Consider the following 17,638-nt stretch of genomic DNA (forward strand, 5'->3'; position numbering starts at 1 on the left):
ACACACTCGCTCTATCTCTCTCAACAAATCTGTTCATCACACTGTCTATTTTCTCTCTTCTGTGCTGACAACTTTCAGTATCACATTGTCTTACCGTGTCTGTCGCCCTTCCTACCTCTGTTCGTGCGACTGTGGCGTTGCTGTTCAGCACAGATGCTCGTCTCCTCTCTCAGTCTTTGACGTATCCCTTAGCAATCCTGAGTGAGTTGGTGCTTCATTTGAAAACTGAACTCTTTTGCCTTTCTTCTCGTGTTTGGATGCACAGTGTGCACTTTGACCCCCCCTACAGATTAGGTTTTTGAGGAACATTTTAGTTCATACGATACTTAAGGTTTAGGAAACAAACTGTTGGTAGGCATGTGTCAAATAAGTCGTCAACCTTTAGAGTCTTTCTTGCCTTGCCATTTCTTGAAATGATGCTCCACTTCCCAAAACTCTAAACACAAATGCATAACTGCACCTCTCATCTTCACAAACTGTCATTGTCAAAAGTCAAAACCAAACTCATATCAAACAAACTTACATCTAAACCAAACTACCATAAAAACATGTAACTGCAATTAGTACTGGTGCTAATGGCTTTCCCCAGAAACAACATGTATACATTTCCAAAATTCATAATTCCTCAATATACTGTAGTAAAATAAACTGACACTCGGTGAAATGTAAATGTTCTGTAAGAATACGCAATAAAATAATGTGTGTGTGTGTGTGTTTGTGGGTGGATGTCTGGAGTGAGTATGTGTACGGGAGAGAGAGAAGCACTGAAAGATTGAGAGAAAGAGATGCTAAGAGAGAGAGCGAGAAAGAGAAGTGGGAGCAATAAAGTGAGAGACTAAGAAAGAGAGAGAGAGGGAAAATCCAATAAAACCTGGAGGAGAGAGAGTGAAAGAAAGAGCGGGAGGGAGGGAGAGAGAAAGGACAGGAGGGAGGGAGGGACAGAGAGAGAGAGAACAGGAAGGAGGGAGAGAGAGAGCGAGGGAGCAAGAGAGTCAGGTGAAGAGCACTTGAGAAAAAGCCGTTGCAATTTTCTCCCTCCTGCACTCTGCCACAGGCTCTAACCAGTTATCTGGCCTAACAAAGTGCCTTTTACATCAAGCTACAAATCAAATCACTTCCTTTTAAGCCTCTCTTTTGTGGTTTATGGTTGTTTTTTGTTTTACTTTACTGGCTTTTTTCCCACCTGTCCACTTAACGGTTCATCCTTCGCACATGGGGGGCTCCAGCTTTGACAGTAAGCAAGAACGCTGCTCCTACTCTACTTTCTTTCTTTCTTTCATTATTTCTTCGTTATTTCTGTCTTTTTTATCATCTTTATGTCTCCCATCCCAGACCATTCCACAGTCCCACTATCTTTCTCAGTTTCCAGCCTTTCCTTCGAACCAATGAACACTAGAGATTCTGATGGATGCATTTGCCAGCTTTCGCAAAAATGTCACTTTGACAAGGGCACTTCCTCTCCAACTTCTCTCTCTCTCACTCTTTTTTCACATCTACCTGTCTTTCTTCCCTTCTCCATTCATCCCTCTTAGTGCTGATGCAGAGCTATCTAGCTCCAGCTCTTCCTATTTGTTTAACTGCTTTTGCCATGGCGGACGAGGCCACAAGACCCATTCGCACTTCAAATCCACCCACTCTTTCACTGCCTTTCCTCTATGTCTCTCTCTCTCTCTCTCTCTCTCTACCTCCTTCCTTCTCCGCTCCTTCTGTTCCTCCATCTTTTTCTCCATCTCTGCCTCTCCAGGAAGGGAGGCAAGCTAAATGACGGGTGACGGATGCTCAGTAAGGAAGATCACAGGGCACCTGGAGTATATAGCTGCAGAGATGCTTTTTTTTCTCTTCATGTCTTTCTGTCCCTCCTTCTTTCTCCGTTCTCCTTCTTCCCTTCTTAGCATTTCATCTTCCTTTCCTAATCTTCAGCCTTTCTAATATTCCCTTACTGTCCTCCCCCCCTTTAATGCATCCATCTTTCTCTCTCTCTCTAAATGAACTGATCTGTGTGTGTGTGTGTGTGTGTGTGTGTGTGTGTGTGTGTGTGATTGTGTGTGTGTGTGTGTGTGTGTGTGAGAGAGTGTTCTCATCCTCTGCGGTGTTGATATTCTGCATGTCTGCCCCTCTGATAGCTGTGCTGCGCGGCCCTGATTATTTTCCAAGCCATTTGCGCAGCACTCACCCTCTTCTTTCCTCACTTATCCAACTGCACTACCTGCAAATGCATACAGACATACCGCTATATTTTAAACAACACATCTGTGATGTTAAGTGTATCTCGCCTCGGAACAGTGTAACAGAAACTATACGAGCGTGCCTACAGTGTCTTCATTTTTGTCATTAGCCTTTTTATCATGCGAAGTGTATGCTTTGGGTGACAGCTAAGGGATACACGGTGGTTTGAGAGAGCAAGGGAGTGGACGAGTCCAAAAGATGCAGCTCTGTATGGAAACGCTCCGAGCGAGGGATGGAGATGGAGAGGGAGAGGGAGAGGGAAGAGGAGCGAAAGGGAAAGCTGGGAGAGATTAAGATGGATACGATGGAGGGGCTCTTGACGGGGGGGTGTGGGAGGGAGTTTGGAGTCTGTGAAGTTGCGTGTTGACATGCACTCCGTCGACGGCTGGAGATGCACTGATAGGCTTAATTGACGGATTAGAACAAGCGGTCGCCGGGGAGACGGTCGCCAGGGATCAAGTGAGCAGGGCAAAGGAGGAAGGAGGGGGAGGCAGAGGAAGACAGTGAGCGACAGACAGAGAGAGAAAGAGAGAACGACAGGGATAGCACTACCAGTTTCATGTATATCATTTACATCATGTGCTTTGGAAGTGATGGAACCTAAATATAAATAGAATTGTAAAGTTTAGGAATAAAGGATGGCGGGATAATAGAAAATTTGAAAGACAGATCAAAGATGGAAGAAAAAGAGTAAGGGCTTTTTGAGTGAGGGATGAAACATTATATAATCTATGTGCTTATACAATATTTGTTTACGTACAGTGCCAGAATTATACATTCAGAATATACATATACACATATACATGCATATACATAAATATACATACACCTCCAGAATTATTGGCACCCTCATGTAACATGATTGAAAGGCTGATGAACATGACCCTTGCTGTTTATGAAATGCTGTCTTTATACAGAAGATTATTTTCTATTATAAAAAATCTGTATGAGCCCATTTTATCACAAGAAAATAGTCACAGGTGATGACAAAATAAATGTTATACCAAAAACAGGTGTGCCCCATATTTGGTATTTTGTGTTACCCCTCAGAACAGCTCAGAACAGCTCAGAGTCTTCTCTTGAAGTGAGAAATAAGACCCGAGAACACAGAAGAAGGGATTTTGGACCATTCCTCAATGCAGAATCTCCCCAGATCCTGCAGAGTCCTGGATCTTCTCTTGTTGACTTTCTTCTTGAGCTCAACCCACAGGTTTTCAAACGGATTTAGAACAAGGGACTGGCAAGCCCATGGCAAAAGCTTAATTTTGTGTTCATTCATCCATTTCTGAGTAGGTTTTTACTTGTGCTTAGGATTGTTATCCTGCTGGAAGACCAAGTATGACCAAGTTTTACCTTCTTGGTGGAGGCAGCCAGCTTTTGGTTAAAAATCACCTGGAATCCATAGTGGCATGAATGCTAACAATACTGCCAGGGCCTTTGGAGGGTAAACAGCCCCAAGTTAAAGGATACTTGCTTTTCTCTACAGCCATATTTCTGTGCCAAACTCACCTTGAGTGTATGGAGTCTACAAACATGTTTGTTATGTCTGACCACATCACCCTGAGTTTCGGTTGGGTCTGGCAAACCCCGCTTTTGCTTGTGACAAAAAGACAGGAAAGGCTTATTTCTGGCATAGTTCTCAAACTATTTGTTGGCATGAAGATGATGTCTTACGGTGGATTTGGTAGTCATGATGACCCCAAGATGCTACCAAAGTTTAATTGTATAACTGCAATTCTGAAACTGTGGTCTTTGGGAGATTTTTTTTTACGTCTCTGACCATCCTCTTCAATTTCTTGGCATGCCAATTACTGTGACATATTTTCCACTAATGGTTGCTTTATTCTCAGACAGGGGTATCGTAAACTTTCATTAGCCTGAGTAATCTGACAACTGAGTTGCATGATAGCCTAATGGAGATGATTTTGGTAGCACAGCAGGGAAGATGAACTTCTCACTCCTCCTCTGATAAATTGCTGAAGGCTCAACGGGCAGCACAATCAGTACCACCAGGTCATAAAGTCCCGTCTCTGACAAGCATTCCAAAATTCTCTTTTTATGGTACACAAAAAAGCATAGCTCTTTGTGTCGGTAGAAATGCTGTAATACTTTCATGTATCTAGAGCTCCACCCCCAGCACAGTTCATTTCTGACTTGCAATAACACAGTCAAGAGAAAGTGTAACTAAAATGACTGCAGATAGGCCGTAAGGTGAACACGGTTTTCGTTTCAGCCCGTTCCACTCACTGGCATCTACACAATCTTTAGCTTATAAAAAAGAACGAGTCGTGGTTAGTTACCAAAAAAAAGTTCGTCGCTGATTTTCCAGTCGATTGTCTGTATGGCTTTGTTTTATGCAGAACTAGAGACTTCAGAGCATAATAAGATTTTTGTCGGGAGCCGTGCCACGGTTCGACACGTGATCATGCTACACCAATGAGAAGGCTGCATTTGTCAACAGAATGGAAAAATGGCGGCTCCCGTGTGGTTAGAAACATCGTTAAAGATAGAGGAAAACATCCGAACATCCTCAAAAGTGGGCTAAATTAATTCTAATTAGTGCTGTATAGATAGCCGCGTCCAAGAATAACAATGAGGCAAATATACGATAATGTTATTTTTATGTTAAGTCATTTACATCAAGTTTAACATACATGGGAATACCCATTACTGTGGATCTTACATGGACTGTGAACAAACACCCACCGAAGAAATTAAGGCAAAGACTGTACTTCCTACATCAGCTGAGGAAGTTCAGCACCATCAGCTGTGTGTCCTGACAGCATCACTTGGTATGGGAACTGTACAGCCTGTGACTGCAGCACCGAATCATCAGAGCATCTCTCCATATTCTGCAGGAGACCTACAAGAAAAGACCTACCTACCAGCGCCCAAGGTATTGTAAAGGATTCCTAACATCCTGACCATGGACTTTTCAAAACACTGAGGTCAGGCAAACGTCTCTGTTGCTACAAGACCAGAACAGAGAGACTGAGGAGGAGCTTCTTTCCTCAAGCATTCCTTATCCTGAACACACACAATGACTATAAAACATCAATTACACCTTTTTTCACACACTGCTCTTTAAACTCCCTCTTGCTATTTATGAAAAATATTTCTTGATCTTTCTTTCTTCACACTCGCACAGAAAAAACAGTAGTATTTTTATGTATGTGACAAATAAACCTCCATGTATCAATAAAAGGCAGTAATTGTAAATACCAATGACCATCTGTTTGTTCATTCATTCTTCCACAAATGAAAACAACACTAATGAACCATAAAAACACTCTTTATGAAACATGAAATATGATATATAAAACTGTACAAAACTGAATAAGAAATAACAGATTAGGGACACTCAGTCCTCACTGTTAGTGTCAGTGTCAGGACAGTTATCTTCCAGTTCCTACAGCAACGACATAGGTCAACTATGCAACACAATCCTGCAGAAAAACATCTGTCTGTCTCACAGGCACCTTTGCAACCACAGTGTATCACATGCAAAACACTGTCAGGGGCCGGATTTCTAGTCATCCAGGTGACGTGCAAGTTCCCATTCTCTATTTGCCAACCATATCCAGCAGGTGATGGAGCACTTATATTATGTTTGAGACAGGACCTCATTATTGCAGCCTGGTAGTTTGCCCTTTTGCAGTGCTGATGGAGGGCATCAGTGGTAGGGGGAATGGATAATTCTGGCAAGGCTGATGATGTCATACAGAAAGCCTTGAACCTAGCTTTATTTACATTATCAGCAGCCAACTGATCATATAAGTGGCATACATACTGGCAAAGAAATGCAAATGTTGACTGCTCCAAGTTTAAGTTAGTACCTAAACTTTTAAAAGCCTTTAGGTAGGCCTACTCATCTTTCTCACATGCAACAGAAAATGTCTTTTTTTTCTCCTTTGCCATTAAAGGCACTTGTGGAGTCACACCCAGAAAATGTTTGAATTCCGATCAAGGCTGAAAACACACTGGTTCTAAAAGCTGATGACACCTTGGTAATGTCAATGATACATGTCCTGTTGCCAGTCCCTGTGAAAACATATAAAGTGCATGGCAAATCTGTCTGCACACTTACAGCAATGACTGCCACATCTGTAGATGCCAGACAGTGTAGCGGGTTGAAACGGAAACAGGGTTCACCTTACAGCCTATATGAGGATGTGCATGTGTGTGAGTGTGAGTGTGCACACACTGGGCACCTTCACGAGGCTTCTCTCCAGTCTTCTCTTCCACACACACACACACACACACAAACAGAGTTGAAGACCTTGTAAATGTTTTCCCACATAGTATGTTTTTGCATATGAAAATGCCAGTGAAAATGCCTTTACATATTGTAAACATATAAAAGGTCAGGCACATTTATGTGGACCTTCCCTGCCATGTACTATCAGGTGACGTTTTAAAGACCCAGCTTGTTTAGAAGTTTTTCCACATTGGCATGAGTATCAACATATGCATTTGAGAAGGGCAAACTTCACACTTCAGAATTCAAGCATTTACATGGCTTTTCTTCACTGTGCAACCGCTGATGTCATTTCAGACTTGATGTCCTAGTGTAGTGTTTCTCAACCACTGGGCCGTTGCACTTATCCTTATTACTACTGTATTTTGTGCTGTGTCTTACTGATATAATGTATTTAACCCTTATTTAATGTTAATCACAATTACAAACGAGGGTCTGACAGGGCTTACAATTAGGTGTGAGTGCTCCAGATCAATGAGGCAAAGTCAGCCCCCTCGCTGGATTTCTAAAGTTGGGATGATTATTGTATTTCTGTAATGACTTCTTACAATGTTGCATGGAATTGTTTGTGTATCATCTAAGCCTATGATTTCTCATAGTTAAGATCACCTTAGCTGACGTAGGAAGTACAGTCTTTGCCTTGATTTCTTCGGTGTGCTGGGTGTTCACAGTCCATGTAAGATCGTCAGTAATGTGTATGCCCATGTATGTCAAACTTGATCTAAATGACTTAACATAAAAATAACATAATCGTATATTTGCCTCATTGTTCTTCTTGGACGCGGCTATGTATACAGCACTAATTAGAATTAATTTAGCCCAATTTTGAGGATGTTCAAGTGTTTTCCTCTATCTTTAACGATGTTTCTAACCGCACGGGAGCCGCCATTTTTCCATTCTGTTGTCAAAAAGCAGCCTTCTCATTGGTGTAGCATGATCACGTGTCGAACCGTGGCACGGCTCCCGACAAAAATCTTATTACGCTCTGAAGTCTCTAGTTCTGCATAAAACAAAGCCATATAGACAATCGACTGGAAAATCAGCGACGAACTTTTTTTTGGTAACTAACCACGACTCGTTCTTTTTTATAAGGTAAAGATTGTGTAGATGCCAGTGAGTGGAACGGGATTCATTTTCTAAAGCACTTTTCGTGCTTCACCTTGCGGCCTAAGAGAAGGATCCTTACAATACAGCACAAACACAAATATTTTTGCTAGACATCTTCACTAAACTAACTATGTCAACTTTAGCTAATAAACTAATACTTTATGTCATGTAACCTTTCTTATGTCCTTGCACAGAAAAACCTTGCTTAGATGAAACCAGATGGAAGAGCAAGACAACTCATACTGGAGGTCAGCACAGCATATAATATTCTCAGTGTGAGTGGGCTTTTCACTGGTGTTGTCAAAGAGTTCTATATCCTACCCACACAAACATGGACATATTTTTTATAATTCATTAATATAGTGCCAGAAAAACAATTAGAATTGCCCAAGCGCTTCATAGAGCCAAGAGCCTGAACTCCCTAAAGGAAGCACCAAGGCGACTGGGAAAGGAATAACTCCCTTTTAAATGGAAGGAACCTTGAGCAGAACCTCAGCTTAAAGGGGGGACCCATATGCTTGGGTCCAGATAGGTATGGAGAAAAGGGGGGGGGGGGGGGGGGGGGCAGAAGGGAAGGGAGGAGAGAAGGAGAAGAAAAAAGGAGAAGGAGAAGAGAGAATCAAGAGCAAGCAGATGGATTCAAACATGTATCAGAGGATAAAACATATTAATACACATGTGGCATATACACATGATACACACACTATTCCATGAAACATAACAGAGGGTATATACTGTATATATATATATATATATATATATGAGATATACTGGAAATAAAGGTAAAGGTCCAACTATATGGTAGAGAACAGAGACAGGTTAGAAAGGGAATATCTGAAAATCATACACACGCATACTTACACAGACACAGTAGACACACAAGACTGATGTTATGAAAAATTCTCCTCTCTCTGTGTGTGTGTGTGTGTGTGTCTGTGTGTGTGTGTGTGTGTGTGTGTACACATACACCGTACACAGAGTAGAATTGTTGTAGTTCTCCTACTCCCTCATTTCTTCTAACTTCTCTCTCTCTCACACACACACACACACACACACACACAGGCATGCAGGAGATTTCTTTTGTATGACATATGAATAATTGATTTTCGCATTTTGACAAATGGAATATTTCTCCTGTCATCCCCTTCCTCCATGCTGCTCCCCGTGTCTTTTCGGGGAGAGGGCCAAAGCGGCGTGTTCCCAGAGACAGACTCGACTTTGTAACAGGCTTAAACTTTCTGTGCATGAAGCTCCACTTTTAGATCTGCTCCTTAAACCCTAGAAGTGCAGCCTCAGCAACTGTTCTTTCCAGCACTCCATCTCTCTCTCTCTCTCTCTCTCTTTATTGTCTTACATAATCTTCTCTCTTTCTCTCTCTCTCTTTCTTCACTGTCCTCCTCTTTCCCTTCCTTACTCTCCCATTAACCCCCCCCCCCCCCCTCCCCTCCTTCCCTTGACTTGGAGACAGTGACAAACTCGGTACGTAACGGCTTTCCTTTCCCTCCTGGTGCTCCGACCCACTGCTCTGTGCACACAAGTGCTCTTCCTGCCTTGTTAGGACTTCTGCCTGACACTCTGTCCTGCCTCATCAGTCAGGCCCTGTCCAGTGAGGCAGTATCACACCTCTACTGTCCCATAACCCCTATTGTTTTGGTGACAGAGCTGCCAAACTAAATGAGTACATCGCCACGCTAATATGCTTATGACTTCACTGCAGTGGCCCGTAGGCACGCAGACACATAGGAACACATGCACATACACACACACACACACACAAACATGTATCTTTCCACAGAATGAAATGTTTCTACCTGTAGACTGAGCCTTAAGGGAATTAGAGAGTGACATTGTGAGAGCTTTTCTTGCCATGTGTGTGCCTGTACAGAAAATGGTTCCATGCAGTATGTCTGCGTTTAGGTGTCGGAGTAGGTGACAGTGTTATTTCCAATGGCTAAAATGTTTATGTGTGTGTGTGTGTGTGTTTGTGTGTGTGTGTGTGTGTGTGTGTGTGTGTGTGTGTGTGTGTGTGTGTGTTTGTGTTTGTGTGTGTGTGTGTGTGTGTGTGTGTGTCTGTGTGTGGGTATATGTGCCTGTGTGTCTACATGCGGTTACAGTGAAGTCAGAACCTTATTAGCGGATTCTCCATTTAGTTAAGTCAAAAGCCATTGACATAAACAGCATTTCAAACGGTACAAAAGTGAAATTCTGTCACTCAAGGCCTTGCACACAGAGACACACACACACCCACACACACACAAACACACACACACACACACACACACACACACACACACACACACTCACACACATACACACACACACACATGAAGAGAGAGAGAGAGAGAGAGAGAGAGAAAGAGACACACTCAGAGACCTTCAGGAATATCAAAGTGTTCTCTGTAAACCTAAGAATCATTTCTTCTAAGAATCAAACAGTGCTCATACATACAACGCTGCCTTCCTCTACGTAGTCAAGTGCAATATATTTTGCCTCTTTACATTTCTGTGCCCATTGTTGAATTTTGATCTCAGCAAACCAATAATGGCATACACATGATAGAGAATGCTATGATGCCTTTCACACTAATATAAAGGATACAAATATAAAGACAAGCAGGAGCGGGCTGGCTTTTCAATAAGGGAAATACATCTGTCTGAAACATACTGACAAAGAAAGTACTTTATTTTAGCTTTGAACCACGGGTGCTATTTTAATAGCTGACAAGATATCAAAATGGATGCATGTAATATATAACGATAGCAGAAGTGTTTGTTTAATTTCTGAATACTACTGAGGCAGTTTCTGGATGATTCCACGCTGGCACAAAGTGTGTTCTCTGTGTAAGATAAGTGTTGCTACTCAGGGTCGTGCTTCTAATGGCAAGTGCTGAATGGCTGGCTATGGAGCTCGGTGCAGTGACAACCAACAAAAACATCTCGGTTATGGATATAACCTCGGTTCCCTAAGCTAGGGACCAGATGTGATTGATGGGAAATGACCTGTTCATTGACCAATCGAAGTACTTTCTATTCACGCCGGAAGGCCGAATTGCGGCAAATCATCACCCTGAGCCTGCCCCCTCAGGTGCATAGGGAGGGGGACTGGGTTATGCGCTTCGCTGCCCACAGGAGCAGTCGGCTCGCCCAATGATAAAGCGCAGGGGAGCGCACCCCTCCTTGGCGATTTATGTTGGCCATGGCGGACATGTTGTCTGTTCTGACGAGAACATGACGCCTGCTTAGAATGTGAATGAAATGCCGAAGCGCTAGAAAAATCGCTCGCAGTTCCAACACACTTATATGTGACGTGGCTTGTGTTGATGACCAACGCCCGTTCACCGAATATCCTTCGCATATCGCACCCCAGCCTTCCATTGAGGCGTCTGTGGTGACGATAACACGGCGCGTCACTGTGCCCAGTGGAGCCGCTGCCAAGAGGAAATGCGGGGCTTGCCATATGGCCAAGGCCTGCCAGCATCCACCGTGATCAAGCGAAACTTGGTGGAGCTGAGCTGAAAGACAGATATCATGCCTGAAAAGGTCGCACATGCAGCCTCCCTAGTAGGAGTGCAATTGCTGCGGCCGCCCTCAACCCCAACAGCTTTTGATAGCGAAAAGATGCGACTTTTGCTTCAGTCTGAACTGCTGCACAGATGTTTTGGATGAATCCAAGGCAGTACAGGTCTAGATGGCACTCTTGCACCGCCTCTGCCTCTGAGCGAGCGCATAACCCAGTCCCCATCCTTGCCTCAGCAATGGGGTGATGTTTGCCTCTTCATACTTGTGTGTGGCATCGTTACGCTGCTTCCCCGACTGCAATCTCAGATATCCCTGATATCTGGAATGAATCGGTGCGTGGGAAGCGCCCTTTAAATCTACTGATTAAACCAGCCACCTGGTTGTATGAACTGAACTGGACAGCATGGAGTTCACATGTTGAACTCCCACGGCATCAGTGCACTGTTCAATATACGTAGATTTAATACAGGCAGATAATTCCCGTCCTTTTAGGGACGAGAAATAATCTTCTGCAGTGGCCCTGGTTTGCCTCTTCTGACGGCACTGACTTATGGTCCTCTTTGTGACCAGGGGGTTTATTTCCTGTTGTAGGAGATGAACTGCCCCTGAAGCACCACTGACCAGACCAACCACCCTCTCGAAGGAGTGTGGGGGCACACAATCACAAATGATGCCGGGCAACTGCAGTGTGTAACCACCGTTATAGTTTACTTGTACACCCCTGGCAAAGCAGTGTATGCGTGCCAGTTCTACGCACAGCCTCTTGGCCGGCTTTGAGCTGAAATGTTGTCGGGAGGAAAAACCCGCTCATAGCCAATCTGCCCTTATAGATCTGTGCCCGCTCCCGAGGGGGGCCAAAGATCTGGGCCCACACTACATTTTTGTTTATGTAAGGGCACCATGGGTGTACTGAGGGTAAACTTACTCAAGCATAACTTATGTTCATGACATGTGAGGTTTATGCTTATGAGACTTCGCCCACTCCCGAGGGGGGCAAAAGACCTGGGCACACACTACATTTTGTTGATGTAAGGGCACCATGGGTGTACTGAGGGGAAACATACCCAAGCATAACTTATGTTCATGACATGTGAGGTTTATGCTTATGAGACTGTGCCCGCTCCCGAGGGGGGCAAAAGACCTGGGCACACACTACATCTCATTTATGTAAGGGCACCATGGGTGTATTGGGGGGGAAATTTACCCAAGCATAACTTTTGTTATTGACATGTGAGATTTATGCTTATGAGACTTTGCCTGACATGAAGGCTTCATGTGCGTGGCGGTCAGTCCTTTTTGGTGGTGGAGACCACTTCCCTCTCCTTCAATGAAAAGCGCTCAGGGCAATACCTGTGCAGCCCTCACACGCGGCAAGGACCCGGTGGGACAGGGCTGCCGTGGTGGATGTGTTGAAGGGGAATGAAAAACATGCATGACTTTATTGCTTCTCCCACGGGGGCAATGTGTGACATGCAGTGTTGTGTTTTATGGCAGCGTAGCCCATTACAGCGCCACCGCTCACTCTCGATGTTGACCAGCAGCTCTCCTGTGTCACAGGAGGGAGGGGGAAGGAGGGATGGCGTAGAGGATGGATGGCTGTTACCTACAGCGTGCCTCTAGTTGAGCAGGCACCAGCTGTCTTGCATCCTTGCTTGTGCCGACGATAAGCACTGTCCAGAGTGCATCAGCTGTCTCGTCTCCCACTGTTGATGATGGCGAGCACTGTTCAGAGTGCATCCGCTGTCTCGTCTCCCCGCTGTTGAGTAGCCGCGCTGGGCTCCGGCAGCAGCGCTGGGCATCGGCAGCAGCACTGGGCACCATAGATGGGCTCCAGTAGCGCCAAGCTCCGGCCGCAGCTCGCTTCCCGCTGATGTCGACGGCGAGCCCTGCTCAGGGTGCATCAGCTGTCTAGCATCCCTGTGGTCCAAGCATGCAGAGTATCCAGTCTGCCAAGGCACTGGAATGAGAGAAAAAACATCAATACAGAACTAGTTCGAAGCTCGCCAATGGTGGCAGCCGTTGATGGTAGATAGCTAGCTAGCGGTGTAGTCAAGGGCTAGAGCTAACAAGCTAACAAGCTAGGGAGTTAGCACGAACATTCTGAAGACCAAGTATTAACTCGTAAACCCACGCTAGCGGCAGGGGTACAGTACGAGTTCATTAACTTCCCCACGGGAACAAGCTAGTTGCAGGGAAGCCAGTAGACTAGCCTGCTATCAAGCTAACAGCCAAGCTAGGGAGCTAACTCGAACTCACGAGTTGTTTACATCCCAAACGGGAACAAAATAGCTGCAGGGTAGACTAGCCTGCTATCAAGCTAACAGCTAACAAGCTAGGGAGCTACACGAACTTTAAGTCTAGAAGCCTTAACTCGCGGCACTAACCGGAGAAGGCCGTAAGACATCGCTCGTTTACCTTACCAGAGTTGACGGCAGTCAGGCATCAGCTCAGGTAGCAGGGTAGTAGCAGCCTAGCTAGCTAATGAGCTAACTTGGAACTCACCAGTCTGAAACGAGAGAAGGTTAGCACAGACATCGCAGGCCGGGACGTAGCCACTGCCTGGACATCATCTGAAGCGAACACAATTAGCAAGAGCTATAACAACGTGGTACGTTGCAAGCAGTAGTGAACCGGTCAGTCGAGGACGAGCCTGGTCACCAGTTAGACAGCAGCTTGCTGAAGCATAGAATATCCTTGTAGCACTCGGAGTAAGGGAATAAATCCACAACTCACCAACTCGAAAGAGTAAAATAGCACACAAGACAAAGGATACGCAAAGCGTGTAGAGTTTGGTTCAGACGGTCCGTAGCCTCAAAGGCGAAGGTCGTAAAAGAGGTGAAGCGGCATATTCACCTTCAATATATAGACACCTGAGGGGGCGGGCTCAGGGTGGTGATTTGCCGCAATTCGGCCTTCCGGCGTGAATAGAAAGTACTTCGATTGGTCAATGAACAGGTAATTTCCCATCAATAACATCGCAGTCCCGGACTGCGATAGGGAACCCATTAGGGGTGCCTTATAAGAGACCTATATTCAATCTGGTCTCTGGAGATGAAAAGGAAAACAAGCTCGAGGAGACTTTCACTGTGTGTGAGTGTGAGTGTGTGTGTGTGTGTGTGTGTGTGTGTGTGTGTGTGTGTGTGTGTGTGTGTGTGTGTGTGTCCTCCCTTCGATTCTTCAAGTTTTTGTTTCAGAGATAAATAATATATTTTTATTCAAAGACACTGAATTTCAGCCAGACGGATGGAAAAGGAAAAGTGATCTGCGATATACGTTAGAAAGGGATTCTAACACACCACTGATTATCGTTCATTCCCTAATTCATTTATACATCAACTCTAGTTTTGTCACCAGGGAATTGCATTTCAACAGTCAGTTGGTCGCCCGCTGTTAAAATCAAGGCAATTTTCAGTTGATTTTTTTCGGTGCCTTCATTCACCACTTCCTCCAAACTGCACGCTACAAACTCCTGCTCCGCAAACACCTCCCATGGCTCCCTTATCTAGCTGTGATTACAATCCTCTTCCTGCTTCCGGCATAGGAGTGAAGCATTCCACATGGGAATTGCTGGGTGCTCTTATATGGTCTTTAATGCGTTCTTTTGGGGTGTAGAGAGAGAGAGTACCTGCCTTGGTAGAGATCCTTCTTGTATGTGGGATGGATTACAAACACACTTCATAGTAAAGGAGTTAAGCACAGTATGAAGTTTCTGGACCATGGACAGCAGCTGACATGACCAGTTCCTCTTTCACCTGTCACAGTGCATCAATGTTGCTATTCTGCTTTTGATCAGTCGTTATGTCAGCTGGTGAATATGGCGGTCTAAAACATTGCTAAACCTCATAGTACATACGATCGTTTTTAAAATAGGCCTTCAACGTAAGCCTGCAAACTAACAAAAAGATGTCCTTTCCTACAGGAACGTTGAGGTTAAGACAAGCTGTTTTTTTTTCATATCATGTTTACAGCCTAGGACTCCTTTAGTGAATGTGGCACTCTATGTAAAGACATGTTAGCTCACAATTGTTTTGACCTTTTGCAACATATACTTGAGAGCTAAGTGCGTGAGGAACGTTCATGTTCAGAGTTGAAAAGGGGTGACCCCCTAACTCATAATTTCGAGAATGACTCATTTGCTAATTGGTGGTTTCAACAGGGTAAGAGTAGACCTTGTTTCACCCTTTTCTTTTTCCCAGTGACAGAGGAGGAGACGCAAAGAGAGCCAGAATAATGCCATGACCAGAATGAAAGAGAAACCGAAGACAGTGATAGAAACCAGGATAAAAACATTGGTGGCGCATAAAGTTTATAAAGAACACGACGACACATAAATAAAAACATCGATTATAAGTCGATTGTGGAAAGCAAACGCTCCCGAGGGTGAATGCAAACTCTCATCATACGCCCCCTGAATTTACTCACAATCCGATTGCTTCCATTGTTGATACGCCATGATTTTCCTAAAGACAAACAGTATTCTGACATTGCACAGGGAGAGAAAGACACACTGTTTTGGTTGAAAAAATATATATTAACTGATAGCATCGAGCAGAATATTCAACAGCGCCAAGATAATCGCTCATCCCTGTGGACCGCTGCCTTTATCTTATTTGTTAGGGGGAAGGAATGATACAACTTCTTTGGAGAGCTCTATGCATTTCTAAACACGGCGCTATTACCAGAGGTCCCAGTCAGCATGGCAATTAGCTTGCTCAGGCTCATGCAGAACAATGAGGGGATTTTGGTATGCAGGATGCAGAACGGAGGTAATGGGCTTTAAAATCGGCAGAGGGAACCAACTTTGTGACTTAACGGGCACGCCAGTTAAGGCCCCTTGCTCAATTCCCACCTGTTTTTTTTTTACTTTTTCCCCCTGTGGAATGTAAAAAGAAATGTGACCTCGAAATGGTAAATACAGCATTTTCTCTTATCCTGTGCGGTAGCTGGCACGCGCGTCACGCACACCGGGAATTGCCGTGGGTCTCTTACGAGCGAAATGCACTCAGGTGGGCTTTGGCTGGCGTCCCGGCACCACCTCGAGGGACTGACTGTTGACTTAGGCCAGACAGAGTGAGTGTGGGGGGGAAATATGGAGCCACACAGAGAGACAGAGAGAGGGAGATAGATAGAGACAGAGAGATAGATAGAGAGAGAGAGAGAGAACCAGTGAGAGACTTGTTTAAGAACATGCGTGTCTCTGAGGACATGCATTTTTATCACTGGCCTGTTTTGCAAAATTAGCAAAGTTTACCCAAATGTGTGCACCTACTTTTACGTTAATCTTCTTGGGCTGTTTGCTTGAAACATGTCTGACTTAAATTTCTGTTGATATTGCCACACTAAAGTCAGACTGAATTAATGCAGTTGATTTGCTTCAATACTCCTGACGTAGAACAGACACAGTAGGACGTATACAGCTACCAAGCAATCGTATCAAAACCAAGGATAGCAAAAGGCTAAATGGAGGATTTAGCCATAGAAATGAGAGGAGGAAGTGGAAAGACTGAAAGGCTTCCCGGGGAAGATGTGGACAGTATCTGCTGCATTCAGTTAGTTAGCGCTGTTAGTCTAATTACCCAAAACCATCTCCTGCATCACACTCACCATGTCCCCATACCAAAAAACAAATGTTTGGTTCCGACCCCACACCCGGGGTCCTCTCTTCCCTTCTTCAGTGAAACAATTTTACTGTGTGGGGTGGGGGGGGGGGGGGGGGGCAGCATAACGAAGCACGCACAGCTAGAGGCACGATAAACACCGCTTTCGTCGACGACTGTGTGTTTTCATAAAACAGATCCGGCTCAATGCCATCCAGCATCCCTTTCATTCAAGACTTGGTCTCAAAAGATCCAGATGTTTCTGCCAGTCTTTCATGTGCAGGCTTTCTTGTCAACAAAAGAGAGAAAAGAGTGTTTTTCCATACTTCCTCTTCTTTTTTAATTTCAAATGAGCGCTTTAATTGGCGTTTGTACTTTGGAAGTTTAAAAGTTTTCAATGGGAGCAGTTGTGTGGTTAATCAGCAGCTTTTATTATCAATGGTGGCGGTGGGGGTGGGGGGGGGGGGGGCACAGACAACAGAAGGGACACAAGTGAACGTAAGGGAGGGCTGAGAAAGGGTGTGTGTGTTGGTGTAAAGGAAAAATAGATGGGGAAAAAATGTGTGTGGATGAGAGTGTGCACTGTCTCTGCGATGAAAGACCTATTGAGAGATGGAAAGAGAGGATGAGGGAGTGTGTGTGTGTGTGTGTGTGTGTGTGTGTGTGTGTGTGTGTGTGTGTGTGTGTGTGTGTGTGGGTGTGTGTGTGTGTGTGTGTGTGTGTGTGTGTGTGTGTGTGAGATATAGATGGAAAGTGTTTGTGTTTGTGTGGCTGGAGAGGGAGAGGAGAGAGAGAGCTGGGGAAGTATGTAAGTGACAGCTGTGAAGCTCATGTCAAAAGAAATTTGGGTCAACATCTCCCCGGATACTAAGGATATCATTACGGGCACAAAGTGCCTTCATAGCACATGCCCACCCACACACACACACAC

The sequence above is a fragment of the Sprattus sprattus genome (assembly GCF_963457725.1).
Source record: "Sprattus sprattus genome assembly, chromosome: 21".
NCBI classification, from domain to species: domain Eukaryota; kingdom Metazoa; phylum Chordata; class Actinopteri; order Clupeiformes; family Clupeidae; genus Sprattus; species Sprattus sprattus.